General features: G+C 35.5%; 1 non-coding gene across 1 annotated transcript; it reads right to left on the bottom strand.

Moving 5' to 3' along the window:
• Positions 1-21,921: 21,921 nt before the first annotated feature.
• LOC112725727 (small nucleolar RNA R71) lies at positions 21,922-22,029 on the bottom strand. Its single transcript, XR_003164814.1, has one exon. It is a non-coding gene; the product is annotated as a small nucleolar RNA R71 (small nucleolar RNA).
• Between the last annotated feature and the right edge of the window lie 2,078 nt (positions 22,030-24,107).

Here is a 24,107-nt window from a genome sequence, read left to right as displayed (position 1 = left end):
ATTCAGCTTTTGAGGAGGAAATAACTTGGCTAAGAAAGCCTTGACCAGCTTATCCCAAGAGTTCAGGCTATCCTTAGGTTGAGAGTCCAACCATATTCTAGCTCTGTCTCTCACAGTAAAAGGGAAAAGCATGAGCCTGTAGACTTCAAGATCTACTCCATTAGTCTTAACAGTATCACAGATCTACAAGAATTCAGTTAAGAACTGAAAAAGATCTTCAGATGGAAGTCCATGAAACTTGCAGTTCTGCTGCATCAGAGAAACTAATTGAGGTTTTAGCTCAAAATTGTTTGCTCCAATGGCAGGAATGGAGATGCTTCTTCCATGTAAATTGGAATTAGGTGCAGTAAAGTCACCAAGCATCCTTCTTGCATTATTATTATTTTCGGCTGCCATCTCCTCTTCTTGTTCGAAAATTTCTGAAAGGTGCTTGCTGGATTGTTGTAATTTAGCTTCTCTTAGTTTCCTCTTCAGAGTCCTTTCAGGTTCTGGATCTGCTTCAACAAGAATGTTCTTGTCCTTGCTCCTGCTCATATGGAAAAGAGGGACAGAAAAATAATAATAATAGGGGTCCTTTTTACCACAGTATAGAGGTCCCTGTGTGAGTAGAAGAAAAGAAGAAGAAAAAATTCGAGCACAGATGGAAGAGGGGGTTCGAATTTGGGTGAGATGAAGTGTTAGTAGATGAATAAATAAATAGAAGGAGATAAGAGAGAGAGAGAATTTTCGAAAATAATTTTTGAAAAAAGAGTTAGTGATTTTCGAAAATAGTTTTTGAAAAAGGTTAGTAATTTTCGAGAATTAAAATAAAAAATTAAAATAATTAGTTAATTAAAAAGAAATTTTGAAAAAGAGGGAAGATATTTTTGAAAATTAGAGAGAGAGAGAGTTAGTTAGGTAGTTTTGAAAAAGATAAGAAATAAACAAAAAGTTAGTTAGTTAGTTGAAACAAATTTGAAAATCAATTTTAAAAAGATAAGAAGATAAGAAGTTAGAAAAGATATTTTAAAATCAAATTTTGAAAAAGATAAGATAAAGAGATATTTTTGAAAAGATATGATTGAAATTAGTTTTGAAAAAGATTTGATTTTTAAAATCACAATTAATGACTTAATTCACAAGAAATCACAAGATATGATTCTAGAACTCAAAGTTTGAATCTTTCTTAACAAGCAAGTAACAAACTTGAAATTTTTGAATCAAAACATTAATTGATGATGTTATTTTCGAAAATTAGGAGATAAAGATAAGAAAACGATTTTTGAAAAATATTTTTAAAATTTTCAAAAATAAATAAGAAAAATGAAAAAGATTTGATTTTTGAAAAAGATTTTGAAAAAGATAAAATTTTTAAATTGAAAATTTGATTTGACTCATAAAAACAACTAGATTTTAAAAAAGTTTTGAAAAAATCAACTCAAATTTTCGAAATTTATGAGTGAAAAAGGGAAAGATATTTTTTTTTATTTCTGAATTTTTAATGATGAGAGGGAAAAACATGAAAAAGACTCAATTCAAGAAAATTTTGGATCAAAACAATGAATGCATGCAAGAATGCTATGAATGTCAAGATGAACACCAAGAACACTTTGAATGTCAAGATGAACATCAAGAACTTATTTTTGAAAAATTTTTAATGCAAAGAAAACATGCAAGACACCAAACTTAAAAATTTTTCATGTATAGACACTATGAATGCAAGAATGCATATGAAAAACAAGAAAAGACACAAAACATGAAAACATCAAGATCAAACAAGAAGACTTACCAAGAACAACTTGAAGATCATGAAGAACACTATGAATGCATGAATTTTTCGAAAAATGCAAGATGAATATGCAATTGACACCAAACTTTCAACTTGACTCAAGACTCAAACAAGAAACATGAAATATTTTTTATTTTTATGATATTTTTTATTTTTTTGGATTTTTGTTTATTTTTTTTCGAAAAAAACATAAAGGAAAAAGAAAATAAGGATTTCAAAAATTTTTAAATATGAATTCCAGGAATCTTGTATTCTTAGTCTAAAGCTCCAATCCGAGGGTTAGGCATGGCTTAATAGCCAGCCAAGCTTTAGTGTGTAACTCAGACATGCCACGACTGACATTCCAATTAACTTGCCTCTATGCTGATGGTTGGAAGCCCCTATCCAAAAGAATTAGACATGGCTTTACAGCCAGTCAGGCTTCAACATGCTTCATGAAACTCTAGAATTCATTCTTAAAATTTCTGAAGAAAAATATATTTTTGAAAAGATTTATTTTTTATTTCGAAAACAGATGAGAAATTTTTGAAAGGTTTTTGAAAACTTTTTGAAAATAAAACAAAAAGAAAATTACTTAATCTGAGCAACAAGATGAACTGTCAGTTGTTCAAACTCGAACAATCCCCGGCAACGGCGCCAAAAACTTGGTGCACGAAATTGTGATCTCAGGCAACGGCGCCAGAAACTCTGTACGCACGTCTTAATAAATCGTTTTTCATTCACAACTTCGATACAACTAACCAGCAAGTGCACTAGGTCGTCCAAGTAATAAACCTTACGTGAGTAAGGGTCGATCCCACGGAGATTGTTGGTATGAAGCAAGCTATGGTCACCTTGTAAATCTCAGTCAGGCGGATATAAAATAGTTATGGAGTTTTTGAACATAAATAATAAATAGATAGAAAATAAGGATAGAAACACTTATGTATATCGTTGGTGAGAATTTCAGATAAGTGTATAGAGATGCTTTCGTTCCTCTGAACCTCTACTTTCCTGCTGACTTCATCCAATCAGTCTTACTCCTTTCCATGGCTGGCTTTATGTAAGGACATCACCGTTGTCAATGGCTACTTTTTATCCTCTCTGAAAAATGGTCTGATGCGCTGTCACTGCATGGCTAATCGTTTGGAGGCATCACCGTGGTCAATGGCTGCATCCCATCCTCTTGTGAAAATGGTCCAAATGCTCTGTCACAGCACGGCTAATCATCTGAGGTTCTCGATCATACTGGAATAGGATTCACCCTCCTTTTGCGTCTGTCACTACGCCCAGCACTCGCGAGTTTGAAGTTTGTCACAGTCATTCAATCCCAGAATCCTACTCGGAATACCACAGACAAGGTTTAGACTTTTCGGATTCTCATGAATGCCACCATCAATCTAGCTTACACCACGAAGATTCTGATTAAGAGATCCAAGAGATACTCATCAATCTAAGGTAGAACGGAAGTGGTTGTCAGGCACGCGTTCATAGGGAATGATGATGATTGTCACGTTCATCACATTCATGTTGAAGTGCAAATGAATATCTTAGAAGCAGAATAAGTTGAATTGAATAGAAAAACAGTAGTACTTTGCATTAATCTTTGAGGAACAGCAGAGCTCCACACATTAATCTATGGAGTGCAGAAACTCTACCGTATGAAAATACATAAGTGATAATGGTTCAGGCATGGCCGAATGGCCAGCCCCCATGAAAGTCTAAGATAGCATAAAACTGATCAAAGATGTCTAATACAATAGTAAAAAGTCCTATTTATACTAAACTAGTTACTAGGGTTTACAGAAGTAAGTAATTGATGCATAAATCCATTTCCGGGGCCCACTTGGTATGTGCTTGGGCTGAGATTGAATGTTACACGTGTAGAGGTCAATCTTGGAGTTGAACGCCAGTTTGTAACGTATTTCTGGCATCCAACTCTGGCTTGTGAAGTGTTTCTGGCGTTTAACTCCAGACAGCAGCGTAGAACTGGCGTTCAACGCCCTTTTACGTCATCTAAACTCGGCCAAAGTATGGACTATTATATATAGGTGAAAAGCCCTGGATGTCTACTTTCCAACGCAATTGGAAGCGCACCATTTTGAGTTCTGTAGCTCCAGAAAATCCACTTTGAGTGCAGGGAGGTCAGAATCCAATAGCATCAGCAGTCCTTCTTCAACCTCTGAATCTGATTTTTGCTCAAGTCCCTCAATTTTAGCCAGAAAATACCTGAAATCACAGAAAAACACACAAACTCATAGTAAAGTCTAGAAATGTGAATTTAACATAAAAACTAATGAAAACATCCCTAAAAGTAACTAGATTCTACTAAAAACATACTAAAAATAATGCCAAAAAGCGTATAAATTATCCGCTCATCAGTCCACTATAGCAAATTATATATCATTTTGAAGCCCCAGATGTTAGCTTTCCAACACAACTAGAACCGCTTCATTTGAACCTCTGTAACTCAAGTTATGACTGTTTGAGTGTAAAGAGGTCAGGCTGGACAGCTTAGCAGTTCCTTCAATTTCTTGTATTCCTTCCACTTTTGCATGCTCCCTTTCCATCCTCTAAGCTATTCCTGCCTTATAAATCCTGAAATCACTTAATACACATATCACGACATCGAATGGTTGGTGCGCGAAATTGTGATCATCAACAATGGCGCCAAAGACTTGGAGCTCTCAAACGTGAATCACACTTTGTCACAATTCCGCACAACTAACCAGCAAGTGCACTGGGTCGTCCAAGTAATAAACCTTACGTGAGTAAGGGTCGATCCCACGGAGATTGTCGGCTTGAAGCAAGCTATGGTCATCTTGTAAATCTCAGTCAGGCGGATTCAAATGGTTATGGAGTTTAAGGTGATGAAAATAAACATAAAATAAAGATAGAGGTACTTATGTAATTCATTGGTGGATTTCAGATAAGCGTATGAAGATGCTTTGTTCCCCTTAAACCTCTGCTTTCCTATTGCCTTCTTCCAATCATTCATACTCCTTTCTATGGCAAGCTTTATGTTGGGCATCACCGTTGTCAATGGCTACATCCCGTCCTCTCAGTGAAAATGGTCCTGATGCTCTGTCACAACATCGGTTAATCAGTTGTCAGTTCTCGATCATGTCGGAATAGGATCCATTGATCCTTTTGCGTCTGTCACACGCCCCACAATCGCGAGTTTGAAGCTCGTCACAGTCATCCCTTCCCAGATCCTACTCAGAATACCACAGACAAGGTTTAGACTTTCCGGATCTCAGGAATGGCCGCCAATAATTCTAGCCTATACCACGAAGGTTCCAATCTTAGATTAGAAACCCAAGAGATACGCATTCAAGCCATTACTAGTAGAACAGAGGTGGTTGTCAGGCACATGTTCATAGGTGAGAATGATGATGAGTGTCACGGATCATCACATTCATCAAGTTGAAGAACGAATGAATATCTTGGAGAAGAAATAGACTTGAGTTGAATAGAAAAACAATAGTACTTTGTATTAATTCATGAAGAACAGCAGAACTCCACACCTTAATCTATGGTGTGTAGAAACTCCACCGTTGAAAATATATAAGAACAAGGTTCAGGCATGGCCGTGAGGCCAGCCTCCCAAAACGTGATCAATTGTATGAAGTGTGTCCAAATACAATAGCAAAAGGTCCTATTTATAGAAAACTAGTAGCCTAGGATTACAGAAATCAGTAATTAATGCAGGAGTCTTCTTCCAGGCCCACTTGGTGTGTGCTTGGGCTGAGCATTAAAGTTTCCATGTGTAGAGACTTTTGTTGGAGTTAAACGCCAGCTTTTGTGCCAGTTTGGGCGTTTAACTCCAGCTCAAGGGTAATGGATGGACCTCAAGTTCAAGACAACCTCATCAAGAGGAGGGCGCATGAGCTCCTCCCAGAAATTCCTCAATTTGACTATTGGGCCCGCTTAGAAGCATCTGTCAACAAGCTGCAAGAATCTATGGATCAACTCAAAGAAGGGTAGTAGAATCAGATCAGCATGTTCTACAAACTGCTCAGAAAACAAGAGAAGCAAGGGCGTGAGCTACAGCAACTAAAGCACCAGAAGCTGTCCCTTGAAGAGTTGGATGTCCCACAAATTGAAGGAGCACCTACCCCTCAAAATCAAGGTTGTTGAGTCCTAACTCTGTGATAACTTTTATTATTAGAAACCTGTTTTAAGAGTTACATAAGTATTAGTATTAGAGTCATTTATTTTTATGTCTTTAATTTCCTTTTTTTATTATTATTTGTCTGCTTTTATGTTTATTTTATGTCTTATTTTTATCCCATGATCAGTAAAGTTTAGAGTCTATGTCTTAAAGCTATGAATGATTCCATGAATCCCTCACCTTTCTTAATTGAATAATATTTTTATTTGCAAGAGAAAAAGAAGTACATGGGTTTCAAAATTTATCTTGAAATTAGTTTAATTATTTTGATATGGTGGCAATAATTTTTGTTTTCTGAATGAATGCTTGAATAGTGCATGTTTTTTATTTTGTTGTTTATGAATGTTAAAACTATTGGCTCTTGAAAGAATAATGAAAAAGGAGACATGTTATTGATAATATGAAAAATCATAAAATTGATTCTTGAAGCAAGAAAAAGCAGTGAAAAAAACAAAATTTGGCAAAAAATAAAAGAAAAAGAAAGAAAAAGCAAGCAGAAAAAAACCAGTAACCCTTTAAACTAAAAGGCAAGCGTAAAAAGAATCCAAGGCTTTGAGCATTAATGGATAGGAGGGCTCAAGGGAATAAAATCCTGGCCTATGCGGCTAAACCAAGCTGTCCCTAACCATGTGCTTGTGGCGTGAAGGTGTCAAGTGAAAAGCTTGAGACTAAGCGGTTAAAGTCATGATCCAAAGCAAATAGAGTGTGCTTAAGAGCTCTGGGCACCTCTAACTGGGGACTCTAGCAAAGCTGAGTCACAATCTGAAAAGGTTCACCCAGTTATGTGTCTGTAGCATTTATGTATCTAGTGGTAATACTGGAAAACAAAATGCTTAGGGTCACGGCCAAGACTCATAAAGTAGCTGTGTTCAAGAATCAACACACTGAACTAGGAGAATCAATAACATTATCTGAATTCTAAGTTCCTATTGAAGCCAATCATTCTGAACTTCAAAGGATAAAGTGAGATGCGAAAACTGTTCAGAAACAAAAAGCTACTAGCCCCGCTCATCTAATTAAGACTAATCTTCATTGATAATTTTGGAATTTATTGTATATTCTCTTCTTTTTATCCTATTTTGTTTTTAGTTGCTTGGGGACAAGGAACAATTTAAGTTTGGTGTTGTGATGAGCGGATAATTTATACCCTTTTTGGCATTGTTTTTATATAGTTTTTAGTATGTTTTAGTTACTTTTTATTATATTTTTATTAGTTTTTATTCAAAAATTATATTTCTAGACTTTACTATGAGTTTGTGTATTTTTCTGTAATTTCAGGTATTTTCTGGCTGAAATTGAGGGATCTGACCAAAAATCTGATTCAGAGGCTGAAAAAGGACTGCAGATGCTGTTGGATTCTGACCCTCCTGCACTCAAAAAAAATTTTCTAGAGCTACAGAAGTCCAATTGGTGCGCTCTCAATTTTGTTAGAAAGTAGACACCCTGGGCTTTCCAGAAATTTATAATAGTCCATACTTTGCTCGAGATTTGATGGCCCAAACTGGCGTCCAAAATCAGCCTAAAACTTTCTGGCGTAAAACGCCAAAACTGGCACCTTTTTCAGCGTTAAACTCCCATTCTGGCACTCAGGGTGGCATTTAATGCCAACTTTAGGCATATGATCGTGAAAGCTTGAAAGCTCAGCCCAGGCACGCACCAAGTGGGTCCCGGAAGTGGATTTCTGCACTATCTGCACTTAGTTACTCATTTTCTGTAAACCTAAGTTACTAGTCTAGTATAAAAACTACTTTTAGAGATTCATTTTGTACCTTATGACATTTTACACTTCATATTGTATCTTCTACGGTATGAGTCTCTAAACTCCATAGGTGGGGGTGAGGAGCTCTGCTGTGTTTCAATGGATTAATGCAATTACTACTGTTTTCTATTCAATCACGCTTGATTCTATTCTAAGATACTTGCTCGTACTTCAATATAGAGAATATGATGATCCGTGACACTCATCATTATCCTCAACCCATGAACGCGTACCTGACAATCACTCCCGTTCTATCTGAGCTCAACGTAGTCATTGGGCGATAGCTTGAGTGCGTATCTCTTAGGTTTCTAATCCACGGACCGAGTCCGAAGGTTGGAACCTTCGTGGTATAGGCTAGAACCAATTGGCAGCATTCCTGGGATCCGGAAAGTCTAAACCTTGTCTGTGGTATTCTGAGTAGGATCCGGGAAGGGATGACTGTGACGAGCTTCAAACCTGCGAATGTTGGGCACAGTGATAGTGTGCAAAAGGACAAGGGTCTTATTCCGACGCTAGTGGGAACCGACACATGATTACCCGTGCGGTAGCTGCACATGGTATTTTTCATCCGAGACGAGAAATCCGACAGTTGATTAGCCATACAGAGATCTACCTGGTATTTTTCATCCGAGAGGATCATAAAGCTTGCCATTGAAGGAAGCCATGCGTGCTTGGAGAAGAAGGCAGTAGGAAAGCAGAGATTCAGAGGACAGAGCATCTCCGGAACCTCAGCCTGTTTCTCATTACTAAATCACAAGTACTGTTTATTTCATGTTATTTATTTTTCATAAATAAAATCACTCTTATCATTAATCTCCTGACTAAGATTTACGAAATAACCATAGCTTGCTTCAAGCCGACAATCTCCGTGGGATCGACCCTTACTCACGTAAGGTATTACTTGGACGACCCAGTGCACTTGCTGGTTAGTTGTGCAGAGTTGTGAAAAGTGTAAACACAATTTCATGCACCAAATACCCTCTAATATAACCTAACTCTAACTTCTCTTTTTACTTCACAATACCATTCTCACCCAAATCCTCCCTCACCGCCACTCTCATCCCCAACCACCACCACCACTAACGTTATCACCATCAAAACCATCCCTTTCTCCTTTTATGCTGCCCTATACACCAGCGAACTCAACGACATTTCTCGCCGTTCATCTTCACGCCGCGACGGTGCCATTTGCTGCTTCGAATTCAAAGAAGATGATTATGTTCAAACCTTGCCTCTTTGCTCACAAACCTTCCATGTTGATTGCATCGATGCTTGGCTTCGTTCCCACACAAGCTGCCCTCTCTGCCGCGATGGGGTTCTCTCTGCCGCTTTGCTGTTTGCTCCCATGTTCGCCGCAAGATCCGACCAAGTCTTGACGCCGATGAATATGGCTCAAAATCAGCATGGGAAGTAAGGGATTGGACCTCAGTTGCAAGGAGAAGAATTCGATTCGGTCGAAGGAGAGTAGAGCGTGGTAGATTTCGATAGATTTTCATAGGAACGGAAAATCCTAGAATGAATGAAAAGAGAATTGGGAGGTTGAGGATGAGGTACTTGAAGTCGGGTTTGGTTGTTCGTACGGTATTAGGGTTGGGAGTAGATTTCTGCATCTGAGATTGCAAAGTTTCTTCTTCTGCGGGCTCTGGGCTTAATGGAAAATTGGATATCTCCACCATTGTTACACCAATAGAGACTGTGAATTCTAACTCTGGTCTCTGGATTTTGTTTATTCAAACTCTGGCATGTGCTTAAGTTGGCTGAACTAGGTGTTCATGATGGGGTGAAGTTTTGAGCTTATAGATGAAGGTTGGGAACCAGTCCAGGAGTAGTAGAGGTGGTGATGGCGGTGGTGGTGACGGTGGTAATGGTGGTGAAGAAGAGTTTGAGTAGTGGTGGGATTTGAGATTAGAAAAGTGGTGGTGAAGATAAGGGTAATTTAGGAATTTTAGGTGATTTGTTAGTGTTTGGATAATTTTGTTGTGCGGAATCCATATTTCATGGGTACAAATAGTAATTTTCTTCTTTTATGGGTAGATATGTCAGCATTTTCAACCTTCATGGGTACAAATGGTAGTTAACTCTGTATAAAATAAAAGCTTAATAACAAAGGCGAGGGAATTCTATGAAAGCAGCTCAACGCATAAACTTAACTCAAATAAGACTAATAATTGCCCGCAGTTTCAAACTGAGTCTTCGAACCTGTGTCACTGAAAAGGGGAGACTTTGGGGTGAGAACAAACCACACGTTTTCAATAGGGAATGAAAATGCTGTAAAAGTAGTGAAATAAAATACAAATAATTAACTTTACTAAAAAAACTATATTTCTATCAAACCTTTTTGAAAATACTTTTGGTTTTACTTTAGCTAACAAATTACCTCTTTTGAAATCTATAAACTCAAATCAAATTTTAAATATAAAACTGGTCACATTACCCATCTCTCAGTCACATAATTAATCCTCAACAATCACAACATCGATTCTTAAACACCTCAATACATTCGCAAACTAATAGCACAAGTAATAGGTCCAAACCAACATACAAACAAGTCAAATAGCACAATCACAGAGAAGTAATATAAGCAAACACCACCAAATACAAATGTGCAAACAACATGATGCATGTCTATCCCTAGTACAGGCCATGAGCTCATGTGTCGGTTGCCTACCTGCTCCCGACATTACCCGGACACAAGTCCCAGATATGGCTTTCCAGATGCATACAGTGTGCTTATAAGTCATACAACTAGGCCACAAACAGTGTGACTTTAAGTCGTACGGCTAGGCCGCATACAGTGTGACTTTCCAAATCAATAAGCGTACATCTGAAAAACAGTTCTTAGTGTGTGGGCGTCCCCACTTTACATTTGGCACTAAGGCTCAAACAATGTCACATATGCTCTCCTGTGGCAGACAATCTCTTTAATTAATACATTCTTTTGATCTTTGTTCTCTGCTCTCCCGTGGCAGAGATTTTTTTTTCTTAATAAACCGAACTCATCATTTTTTATTTAAAACCAACATCACTCTTTATAACCTTTTCCAAACTTCCGAAACTACTTTATTTACAAGAAGTTCTTCTTTCATACAAAAATCAATTCTTACTTAACCATAATTTTTCCAAACTAACTTCAAAACCATTTCAAATTTAAACCTCTTTCAAAAGACTAACAGAATCATTTTTGATAAATCAATAAAAATCATTCCCACTATCTCAAATCCTTTCAAATGTGGATTTATTTTCAATATCAAAGTAACCCCAGATCAAGAAAAGAAAATCATTTTACATAGTATTCAATCAAACTGACTTTCTAACTCAATAATCAGAATTTTCAGCCATAACCAACCAATTCAGCATAATCTCATAAATCAGAACTTTAAACAATTCCATCAAAATCAGAAAACCAACATCAGTCACAGCCTCAATTCAACCACTCGCAATTCAATTTCATCAATTAACCACTCACAACAACAAAACTAGTCACGAGACATTTATAAATTATTTGTACTTATTCACTAAATTTTAATGGCATTTATAAATTAAAACGATTAATTTTAAAATAAAATCCCCTACTTCTGTACAAAATTAAAACAATGGAAGCTCCAGAGAAGCTTTCTGACCGAGCTGCTGAAGAAGAAAATGTCAGAAATCGTCTGTGCCTCCTAGAACTCCAATTGGCCGAACTCAAGGGAAAGAGGAGCTACATCACCGTCAACTTCTACCGGACAAAAGTAACGCCAACGTGTAGAGGAGGGAGATACAAACACTTTTACAGGATTAGATTTTTTATTAGAGTTACGGATCACAAAAAATCGAGTCCGGAAAATTAACGAAAGTCACGGTTGTCTCTCTCTCTCTCTCGGTCACTGTTTCTTTCTTTTCTTTGAACTTCAATTCGGTCATGAAGTGAGGCAAGAAGGAAGCCTTCCTAAGGTGTCATTGTTAATAAGAAAAATGAAACATGTGTCGTGATATCATATATAGGAACCACTCACATCAAGTTATCAAAAACAACTTTTTTTAAAGACACCTTATATCTATCAATTATCTATAGACACATAACAATTAGATTTGATTTAATATAATCAATTTTTACCAAAATCAACAACTCAAACTGGTTTATATAAACCAGACCGGATGATCTAGACAAGAACTGACTTAGCACAGATCTGATTGGTGCCGTTGACACCCTCGAAGTACACGTTATAGGCTTATAGCAAGTTTTCACAATCTGAATCAGGCAACCGGCCCGAATCAAAGTGCAAGGGGATCGAACGGCCGAAAGCAAGACTCTGAGCACCCCAATTTCAATGGCTTCCTCACCAAGGCCACCGGACTTGTAGATGGCATCAATAATGTATTCATGTTGAAGACCACGCCGGACTGTGAAGCAGCTGAATTATCAATCTCACCGTGGAGGAGGCAGAGAGAACAGCTTAAAGGTGCATTCAAGAGCAGAGTCCACAACCTTGGGATAGGCGGAGTCAAGCGCAACAATGAGGGCTGAAGAACATGTTCGACATCTGTGGAGGGGAGGCCTGAAAGAGGAGATTGGGATTGGTTGGTGCCTGAGGTGGTCAATTCGGATTCGGACTCAGACATTGATTCGAGCTTGTCAAGGGTTTATTTGCAGGCTGCGACAAGGTGAAAATGCTTGCGCCACACCGCGTTCTTTATGATCTTGTCGAATGATGGACTGAGCACTCGACCGCACCGTGAAGGACCTCCGAGGGATTGCGATACCGACTTTTTTTTCAGTGATGAAATATATACAATAGGAAATATTCGATCATAGAATTTGTTCGCTCGCACGCATTTACTGATCTGTGTGAATAAGGAACGGAGCTGAATTTTGCTTAAGTCCGTTCAAGGGTCCATTCTCTCATTCGGCTGGAGATTTAAGAATTACAATCCTGCATGAAGCACAATATAAGCATAACTCATCATTTCCTGGTGATGAGATAGGGAGTGACGACAACGACCAGTCCTGGGATCTGCTGCTTTTGTCGCCGGCGACGACGAATGCGATTGAGTTCAAGACGGTGGTGACTTACGACCCAGAGAGCGTTGAAGAGCTTAAGTGCGAGACCGGAGACAGTGAAAGAGGCCAGAGACGAGAGCGGGAGAGAGCTTGAGTGCTAGAGCTAATGAGCCAAATTCCAAAGATGAGCGAGCTCGAGCTTAATGAGATTGTGAGAGAGGGACAAAAGAGGAAGGGGATAGGGTTTTCAAATTAAAAAAAATTAAGAATTATCCGGACCGGTTTATATAAACCACCCCAGATAGTTGATTTTGGTAAAAATTGATTATATTAAATCAAATCTAATTACTATATTATGTGTCTATAAATAATTGGTAGATATAAGGTGTCTTTAAAAAAAGTTATTTTTGATAACTTAATTTGAGTGGTTCCCATTATATATGTATACATACATGAATAGTAAACCAAATTCCATTTTTCTTTTCTTTCGTACCTTTGAAGGCTAGAACCTTTCATTATAATAATAATAATAATAATAATAATAATGATAATAATAACAACAATAAAGAATTTAATGTTTTGTTTATCAAAATAATTTTTAATAAATAATTTAAACTAATAAAAAAAGTCATAATTAAATTAAATTTTAATAATTATAAAATTTTATTTAATTATTTTTAGTAAAAAATAATTTTCTTGAAAACAAAATCTCAATAAATATAATGACTCATAAATAACTAATTATTTCAATTATAAAAAATTTGGAGTCTTACCTCAAGTACTAAAATTTCTAAAATTTAAGCTCATGTGCTACCTTTGAGGATTATATATTAGGTTATTTTTTAAAAAATCAAAATTCATAGTTTAAATTTATAGGTTTTTTAAAGCACAATTTTCTTGAATTTAAATGAAACACATAATTCAAATTTAGCAGTTTTTTAGATATAAAATTTTTTGATATTTTATTTGAATACAAATAAAATTATTTTTTATTAATATTTATGATTAAAATATTTTTTATCATAATTCTACATAAATAGATGATTCTTTTTTTTTCATTCGTTCACATTCTCTATCTGTGAATATTTATTTCTTTCTTAATTATATTGCCTGCGTTGTGAAATTAACAAATAATATGGTAAACCTTTTTTTAATGCAAATTGAAAATAAAGAATTTTTATTTAAATAAAAATAACAAATTAATATCTTATAAAATAAGTTAACAAATTAATCCTCATTTTTTATAAAAAAAAATTATTGAGATATTAAATTATTTTAGAATTTAAAATAAAAATATTTTTTTATTTATTAGAAATAATTTGTTATTTTTATGATACAAAAAAATTATGATCATTTTAATGAAGTATCATTTTTGATTTAGCTATTTTAGTACACACAAAACTCATAAAAATTTAACTATTTTAATTATGTTGAAGGTTCATAAACATATAAAATTTAACTATCTTAGCCATGGTCATCTTAGTATTTAAAGAACGAAAATCATAATATTTAAATTACACTTATTGTTATTTCACATGTAAAACTACTCCTATGTTAATCTTGTTTTTTTTTTCATAAAAGTATTAATATAAACTATAATTCACTGCATAATTCATGAGTACACCTATGCAATTTTTTTTATAATTTATTCAAAGCCTATCATTTCAAAAAAGAGATAGTACGTGTTTTGAATATTCGTGATACGAAAAATTTAAATACTATTTAAAAGTTATTAATTTATATTTTTAGAATATTTAATTTAATTTGATACATTTTTATTTTATTTATTTAATTATTAAATTAGACTTTATGCTTGTAGGTTGAACTCCGCTAGGAAGATAATGAGAAATTTTTATAATGTGTTTAATGAATTGGTTATTTAGGCCAATATAAGGTAATAATGAAAACCAACCCACATTTTATCCTAATTTTGAAAACCTCATTCAGACTTATTATGAGAACAACCATCCAATCCATAATTCAAATAAGCTTTTCCCCAATTCCTTTTCCTCGTACCGATAGCAACCTCCCACCCAACCCTGGCACGACCACCTTTGAGCATCCTATCGCAGCGGCGCTGAGTACACCTGAACCCCATCAGCTCCGACCGCAACTGCACCCCTCACCCTCTCGTGCGCGCCTCTTTAGTTGCCGGCAGCAACCAATTCGGTCAGCGCCTGCTTTCCATCGCGGGTCTCTCGTGGGATATAAAAGTGTTGGTGGGTCCCCAATCTCAAGTGAGGCCCACACAACTTAAATAAAAAAAAAGAAAAAATAAAGAAAGAAAGAAGTGGCTAACAGCTACGAGATAGAGAGAGAGGAAGCACGAAGTTTCATTCTTTAAATGAAAAGAAAAACAGCGTCAAGGGAGAAGAGAAAATTTGGGGGAAAAGGGCAAGCCAACTTTGATTTGATTGAACTGGTAAACTTGTTCCATTTCTTATGAAATTTTAGTATGTTATTCCTGGTGTAGAGATGAACATTAGGATATAACTTGCTTGTTGTATTATCTTTTCTTTTGGCTGATTTGAGATACCCACTTTGTGGAGGGTTTATGTTGATTCCATCAGTTTTGATGATGTATTTTGTTGATTGCTGAGATGCCCTAGTGCTACTAGGAAGACTGTTTGTGTACCCATTATTCTGATAGTGGAAGATTTTACTAGACTAGGTCCCGAGGTTTTTTGTCCTTTTTTTGGGGAGTTTTTCCACATTAAAATTCTGGTATCTGATTATTTAATTTCTACCATTATATTTATTGTTTGGAGTATCTTTGGTATTGCCTATTTAATCAAACAAATTGTGAAAAAATTATTTTTGGTGCTTCCGCTGTTAGACAGGTTCTTGTTTTGAACTTTTGCTGGATTTTTCCAACAAAAAGCAACAATAATACAAGTTTGAGTTTAACAAAGGCACATGCATGTGGTGGCGGCATGTTGTCTGTTACTTAGATTATTTTTTTTATCAATAGTAGATATAGACTTATTTGTTATAATTTTTTTTAGTGGGAGTACATAGTACATAAAGCGTAATAACTCAACAAACACATTGAAGTGGGCTGTATCAATTCCTTTTTATTTGATAGAATGAAAGAAGTAACAAGAAATAAATATATAAAAGTTCTCTATATAATAATATATGTCTTGAATCATATAGATGGATATATATTTACCATTCCAATGCAATTAGCTAGAGAAAGAGAATTGAGTAATATGAATGTAGAACGATAAGTACACAGGGCTGATGGAGAGCAAAGGAAGTTATATGGATTGCTGAAGAGGAAATAGCTAAAGTTGTGTGCAATGTGTATCATAAAAAAGAAAGAGGCCTTTAAAAAATTGAGGGAATCCCGCTACAACACCCATTGTAAGAGGATCTGATTGGACACAATCATTTGAGATTATGTGTGATGCCTCTAATCATGTTGTGGGATGAGTAGTAGTTATTACACTTTATATACTATGTACTCTTTATGTACTTTCACTAAAAAAAATTATAACAAATAAGTCTATGTCTACTATTGATAAAAAAATAATCTAAGTAACATCGCCATGTGATCCTAGTTTACTTATAAATTGAAATAGGTGGTCATATTATTAGTTTTCTCTTTCCGTAAACCTTGAAACGGTCCTAATCTAAAATGTCAAATGTTGTTGTGCTCATTATGTGAAGGTGTTGTGGGATGAGTAGTAGTCGTAGTTGCTGCCAATGAAGCTTGCATTGTTGAATAGAATGAAAAATTCCCTTAAAAATATCTGTTAAGTTATTACACTTTATATACTATGTACTCCTTATGTACTCCCACTAAAAAAAATTATAACAAATAAGCCTATGTCTATTATTGATAAAAAAATAATTTAGGTAACATCGTTATCGCTATCTGCTCCTAGTTTACTTATAAATTGAAATAGGTGGTCATATTATTAGCTTCTTTGTCCAGAAATCTCAAAAGAAATTTTGTCAGCTTTTCATCTAAGTTGAAACTTGGAACATAGAATCACACACACAGTTTCACATGTACCCGACCATTCCATTTTATTGGTACATTGCTATTTGATGGTTGCGAAAATTGACCAGTTATGGAAAAAGTTTCACATGTACCCGACCATTTTATTGGCACATTGCTATTTGATGGTTGCGAAAATTGACCAGTTAAGAAATTAATAAATGAAATGCGTTGCAAGTTCAGTTCTCAACCAACTAAGACCCACCTTCTCAATTTAAAAAGGGTTGTCACAAAAATTAGAATTAAAAATACTGGGAGTATGAGTCCCAGGTCGTCTCCCAACGAGTTGTAGGAAGGAGTGCTAATTTAATAATCAGAAATTTTCTAGAAGGTTTGGGTTGAATAATGAATAATTAAAATAATTGTAAATTAAAGTAATAAAACTAAGAATGATTATTAATATAAAAAGCCTTGACTGGGGAATTGATTAATTGGAAGTTCTATCCTTATTGGAATCTTCTTAAGTGTAATATAAAGAGGTTGTTGTTTTCACTTTGTTAACCCTTATTAAATAAAGGCAAGTCAAGTGATTGAACTGACTCTTATCCGCAATTCCTAGTCCTTTCCCTTGGGAAGGTCTAGCATTAGTAGATACAGAATTAGCCAACAATGTCCAATTTAACTAAGCACTTGAGCATTCCAACTCAAGTGTCTCCTCTTAATCAACCCCCATGTCAAGTAGAAAATCTACTCCATTGACATGGAATTAATATTCATAGAAATATAAGAAGACATAATTGAATAAAATAAAATAAAATAGATATTTAAAATTAATTAAAAGTAAAGGCAATTCTATGTATTAATAAATCCAAAATATAACATACTTACTTAAATAGGGTCAATGATCAACTGAAAAGAGTAAAGGAATAAGGAAACAAACTAAAGTAGTAACTTCGACGGAGGTGATGATTCTTCAACATCCAAAATCCAAAGCATAAACTATCAATGTAAAGCGAATCTAGATTCAGATCTAAAACTAAAAGTAATCCTAATATCAATGTATTTCAATGTGTGTGGATGCCTATGGGTGTGTGTCGAAGCGTGTTGAGTCTCTTCATGTTCCCTCACTTTAATCTATATTTCTGGGCCAAAAACTGGGTTAAAACACGGCCCGAAATTGCCCCAGTGTATTCTGTTATTTTTGCAGATCGCTGATGAGCGGATAATTTATACATTTTTTGACATTGTTTTTAAGTAGTTTTTAGTATAATTTAGTTACTTTTTAGTATATTTTTATTAGTTTTTAAATAAAAAATCATATTTTTGGACTTTACTATGAGTTTGTGTGTTTTTCTGTGATTTCAGGTATTTTCTGGCTGAAATTGAGGGACTTGAGCAAAAATCTGATTCAGAGGTTGAAGAAGGACTGCAGATACTGTTGGATTCTGATCTCCCTGCACTCGAAATAGATTTTCTGGAGCTACAGAAATCCAATTGGTGCGCTCTCAATTGCATTGAAAAGTATACATCCAGGGCTTTCCACCAATATATAATAGTCCATACTTTACCCGAGTTTTGATGACGCAAACTGGCGTTCAAATGCCAACTTCTTGCCCTATTCTGGAGTTAAACGCCAGAAACAGGTTGCAAATCAGAGTTAAACGACAGAAACAGGCTACAACCTGGCGTTTAACTCCAAAAAGAGTCTCTACACATGAAAGCTCAATACTCAGCCCAAGCACACATCAAGTGGGCCCGGAAGTGGATTTCTACATCATTTACTTATCTTATGTAACCCTAGCAACTAGTTTAGTATAAAAACTACTTTTAGTGATTTATTTTATATCTCTGGTTAGTCTTTGAATAATTTTACGTTCAGAGATCACGTTTAGGGGGCTGACCATTCGGTCATGCTTGGACCTTCATCACTTATGTATTTTCAACGGTAGAGTTTCTACACACCATAGATTAAGGTGTGGAGCTCTGCTGTTCCTCATGAATTAATGCAAAGTACTATTGTTTTCTTATTCAATTCAAGATTATTCCTACTATAAGATATTTGCTTGCACTTCAACATGATGAATATGATGATCCGTGACACTCATCACTATTCTCAACCTATGAACGCGTGCCTGACAACCACTTCCGTTCTACCTTGGATTGAGTGTTTATCTCTTAGCCTCCATTCCGAAAGATCGGAGTCTTCGTGGTATAAGCTAGAATTATTAGTGGCCATTCTTGAGATCCAGAAAGTCTAAACCTTGTCTGTGGTATTCCGAGTAGGATCTGGAAAGGGATGACTGTGACGAGCTTCAAACTCGCGAGTGTTGGGCGTAGTGACGGACACAAAAAATCAATGGATTCTATTCCAACATGATCGAGAACTGACAGATGATTAGCCGTGCGGTGATAGCGCATTGGGACCATTTTCACTGAGAGGACGGGAAGTAGCCATTGACAACGGTGATGCCCAACATACAACTTGCCATGGAAAGGAGTATGAATGATTGAATGAAGGCAGTAGGAAAGTAGAGATTCAGAAGGAGTAAAGCATCTCCATACGCTTATCTAAAATTCTCACCAATGAATTACATAAGTATCTCTATCTTATTTTATGTTTTAATTATATTTTAATTATCAAATCCCATAACCATTTGAATCTGCCTGACTGAGATTTACAAGATGACCATAGCTTGCTTCAAGTCGACAATCTCCGTGGGATCGACCCTTACTCACGTAAGGTTTATTACTTGGACGACCCAATGCACTGCTGGTTAGTTGTATCGGAATTGTGAAAAAGAATTTGAGATTATGAACGTGCGTACTGAGTTTTTGGCGCCATTGCTGGGAATGAACAATCACGATTTCGTGCACCAAGTTTTTGGCACCGTTGCCGGGGATTGTTCGAGTTTGGACAACTGACGGTTCATCTTGTTGCTCAGATTAGGTAATTTTATTTTAATTTTAAGTTTTTTTTTTATTCTTTTTATTTTCGAAAAATTTTCAAAAAAAAAAATTATTCTATGTTCTTCAGAATTTTAAGAAGGAATTGTAGAGTTTCATGAGATATGTTGAATCCTGGCTGGCTGTTAAGCCATGTCTAATCTTTTGGACCGAGGTTTCAACTATCCTTAGAAGAGCTTCTTTGTCTTTCTCAGCAATTTAGCTGTTGTATGTAATGTTTTGCTGAAGCTTGGATGGCCATTGGCCATGTCTAGTGTTTTAGACCGGAGCTTTCACTGAAAGTTTGGCTGGCTAGTAAGCCATGTCTAATTCCTGGACCGGAGTTTTAGGCTAACATTGCATGATTTTTGGAATTCTCATTAAAAATTTTGAAATCCTTATTTTCTTTTTCAAAATAATTTTCAAAAAATACCAAAAAAATTTAATAAAATCATAAAAACAAAAAATATTTTATGTTTCTTGTTTGAGTCTAGTGTCAATTTTTAAGTTTGGTGTAAATTGCATCCTTTTAATTTCCTGAAAATTTTCGAAAACTCATGCATGATGTTCTTCATAATCTTCAAGTTGTTCTTGATGATTGTCTTTGTTTGATCTTTAGTTTTTCATGTTGTGTCTTTTTTTGTTTTTCATATGCATTTTCAATTTGTTAGTGTCTAAACATTGAAAATTTCTAAGTTTGGTGTCTTGCATGTTTTTCTTTTCTTAAAAATTTTCAAAAATAAAGTTCTTGGTGTTCATCTTGACATTCAAAGTGTTCTTAGTGTTCATCTTGACATTCAAAGTGTTCTTGCATGCATTGTGTGTTTTGATTCATAATTTTCATGTTTGGAGTCTTTTTGTTGTTTTTCTCTTTCTTCATTAAAATTTCAAAAATAAAAAAAATATCTTTCCCTTATTTCACTCATAATTTTCGAAAATTTAGTTTGACTTAGTCAAAAATTTTTAAAATCTAGTTGTTTCTTATGAGTCAAATCAAATTTTCAATTTAAAAATCCTATCTTTTCAAAACTTTTTCAAAAATCAAATCTTTTTCATTTGTCTTTTATGATTTTTGAAAATTTTAAAAATGATTTTTTTAAAAATCTTTTTCTTAATTTCATTTCATAATTTCAAAATCTTTACTAACAATTAATGTGATTGATTCAAAAATTTTAAAGTTTGTTACTTGCCTATTAAGAAAGGTTCAATCTTTAAATTTTAAAATCATATCTTTTAGTTTCTTGTTAGTCAAGTAATCAACTCTAATTTTCAAAATCAAATCTTTCTAAATTTCTTTTTCAAATCTTTTTCAAAATAAATTCCAATCACATCTTTTTCAAAACTTAATTTCAAAATCTTTTCTAACTTCTTATCTCTTCAAATTTGATTTTCAAAATCTTTTTCAATTAACCACTTAACTTTTTGTTTGATTTTAAAATTCTTATCTTTTTCAAAACTATCTAACTACTTTTCTCTCTCTAATTTTCGAAAATCACTAACCATTTTTTTAAAAATATTTTTAATTTAGTAATTTATTTAATTTTCCAAATTATTTTGTTTCTCTTTTTGATTTTCGAATTCTAACTACATTTTAAAATAAAAATAAAAATTTTTCCTTTTACTTTATTTAATTTTCGAATTCCTCTCTCTCTCGTCTCCTTCTATTTATTTATTTATTTACTAACACTCCTCTCCCACTCAAAAATTCGAACCCTCTTCCCCTTCTCTGTGTTCGAATTATATTCTTCTCCTCTTCTACTCACAAAAGGGGATCTATATACTGTGACATAGAGGATTCCTATTATTTTCTATTCTCTTCTTTTTTATATGAGCAGGAGCAAGGATAAGAACATTCTTGTTGAAGATGATCCAGAACCTAAAAGGACTCTAAAGAGGAAGCTAAGAGAAGCTAAGGCACAACACTCTGGAGAGGACCTAACAGAAATTTTTGAAAAAAAAAGAAGACAGGGCAGCCGAAAATAACAACAATTCCAACAATGCAAGAAAGATGCTTGGTGACTTCATTGCACCCTCTGCTAACTTCTATGAAAGAAGCATCTCAATTCCTGCCATTGGAGCAAACAACTTTGAGCTTAAGCCTCAATTAGTTTCTCTAATGCAGCAGAATTGCAAGTTTCATGGACTTCCAATGGAAGATCTTCATCAGTTTTTGGCTGAATTCTTGCAAATCTGTGACACTGTCAAGACCAATGGAGTTGATCCCGAGGTCTACAGGCTTATGCTTTTCCCTTTTGCTGTAAGAGACAGAGCTAGAACATGGTTGGATTCACAACCTAAGGAAAGCCTGAACTCTTGGGATAGGCTGGTCAGTGCTTTCCTGGCCAAATTCTTTCCACCTCAAAAGATGAGGAAGCTTAGAGTGGAAATCCAAACCTTCAGACAAAAGGAAGGAGAGTCCCTCTATGAAGCTTGGGAAAGATATAAGCAATTGATCAAAAGGTGTCCTACTGACATGCTTCGAGAATGGAGCATCATAAGTATATTCTATGATGGTCTGTCTGAGTTGTCAAAAATGTCATTGGACCATTCTGCAGGAGGATCTCTTCATGTGAAAACCCCTACAGAAGCTCAGGAACTCATTGAAATGGTTGCAAATAACCAGCTCATGTACACCTTTGAGAGAAATCCTGTGAACAATGGGACGCCTTAGAAAAAGGGAGTTCTTGAAATTGATACTCTGAATGCCATATTGGCTCAGAATAAAATATTGACTCAGCAAGTCAATATGATCTCTCAGAGTCTGAATGGAATGCAAGCCACATCCAACAGTACTAAAGAAGCATCTTCTGAAGAAGAAGCTTATGATCCTGAGAACCCTGCAATAGCAGAGGTGAATTACATGGGAGAACCCTATGGAAACACCTATAATCCTTCATGAAAAAATCATTCAAATTTCTCATGGAAGGACCAACAAAAGCCTCAACAAGGCTTCAATAATAATGGTGGAAGAAATAGGTTTATCAATAGTAAGCCTTTTCCATCATCTTCTCAGCAACAGACAGAGAATTTTGAACAGAGTCATTCTGGCCTGGAAACCATAGTCTCTGATCTATCCAAGACCACACTAAGTTTCATGAATGAAACAAGGTCCTCCATTAGAAATTTGGAGGCACAGGTGGGTCAGTTGAGTAAGAAGATTACTGAAACTCCTCCAAGTACTCTCCCAAGCAATACAGAAGAAAATCCCAAGAGAGAGTGCAAGGCCATAACCATAACCAATTTGGCCAAACCTGGAGAGAGTGAGGAGGATGTGAGTCCCAGTGAGAAAAGCCTCATGGGACGTTCTTTGGATAGAAAGGAGTTTCCCTTTGAGGAACCAAAGGAATCTAAGGCTCATATAGAGACCATAGATATTACATTGAACTTCCTTCTGCCATTCATGAGCTCTGATGAATATTCTTCCTCTGAAGAGGATGAAGATACCATTGAAGAGCATGTTGCTAAATATCTAGGAGCAATTATGAAGCTGAATGCCAAGTTATTTGGTATTGAGACTTGGGAGGATGAACCCCCTTGTTCACTAATGAACTGAATGCATTAATGAGGTAGACATTACCTCAGAAGAAATCGGATCCCGGAAAATTCTTCATACCTTGTACCATAGGCACCATGACCTTTGAGAAGGCTCTGTGTGACCTGGGGTTAGGGATAAACCTCATGCCACTCTCTGTAATGGAGAAACTGGGAATCTTTGAGGTACAAGCTGCAAGAATCTCAATAGAGATGGTAGACAAATCAATGAAACAGGCTTATGAACTAGTAGAGGACGTGCTAGTGAAGGTTAAAGGCCTTTACATCCCTGCTAATTTCACTACGAAAAGTACTAAGGATACAAAATTATCGGGTTGCCTCCCGACAAGCGCTTCTTTAACCTCACTAGCTTGACACTTGATTATTGAAGTTTCTTCCTCTTCTTCCAGTTGGTTAAAAGAAATGTCTCCAAGGGGGGAGAGGTGAAGATTAGTGCCCCCTAATATGAAGTCCTCCTAACAAGCTTTCTTTTATTGTGATTAGCTTGATTCACCTTGCTTGTTGGGGTAGAGGTTGGATTGCTTTTTGTTGACCTTTTCTTCTTCATGGATATTTTCTTCTGTTTCTTGGTCACAATCCCCTTTTCAGTGCTTCCATTGGTTATCTTCACTTCTTTGATTTCAACATGTGGGTGTTATGTGATGGTTAGAGTGTACCCTTCATCAAGAACTTCTTGAATTGGTGGTTCAATAAACTCACCCTACATGCCACTCTCTGCTTCATTGGAGTGTAGATTTCCATAATTATTTTCATCCCTTGCAACCTTCTTTGTTTGTGCATCTTCCTTCTTTGTTGGTGCATCAACCTCTTTTGTTTTTGCATCTTCTTCTTCTTCTTCTATGTGTGAGGGTTGAAAGTTCTCTAATTCATTGGAGTATGAACTCCTTTGATTGATTTCCTCACTTTCTTCTATAGGATCTTGTATTATATCTCTTGGGAAAGAATTTGCTTGCTCCTCTTCTTGTGACTTGATAATCGACTGCACATGTTTCTCTACATTTTTGA

Source organism: Arachis hypogaea, chromosome 11 (genome assembly GCF_003086295.3).
Source record: "Arachis hypogaea cultivar Tifrunner chromosome 11, arahy.Tifrunner.gnm2.J5K5, whole genome shotgun sequence".
Taxonomy (NCBI): Eukaryota; Viridiplantae; Streptophyta; class Magnoliopsida; order Fabales; family Fabaceae; genus Arachis; species Arachis hypogaea.
This window is presented reverse-complemented; position numbering and strand designations above follow the sequence as displayed.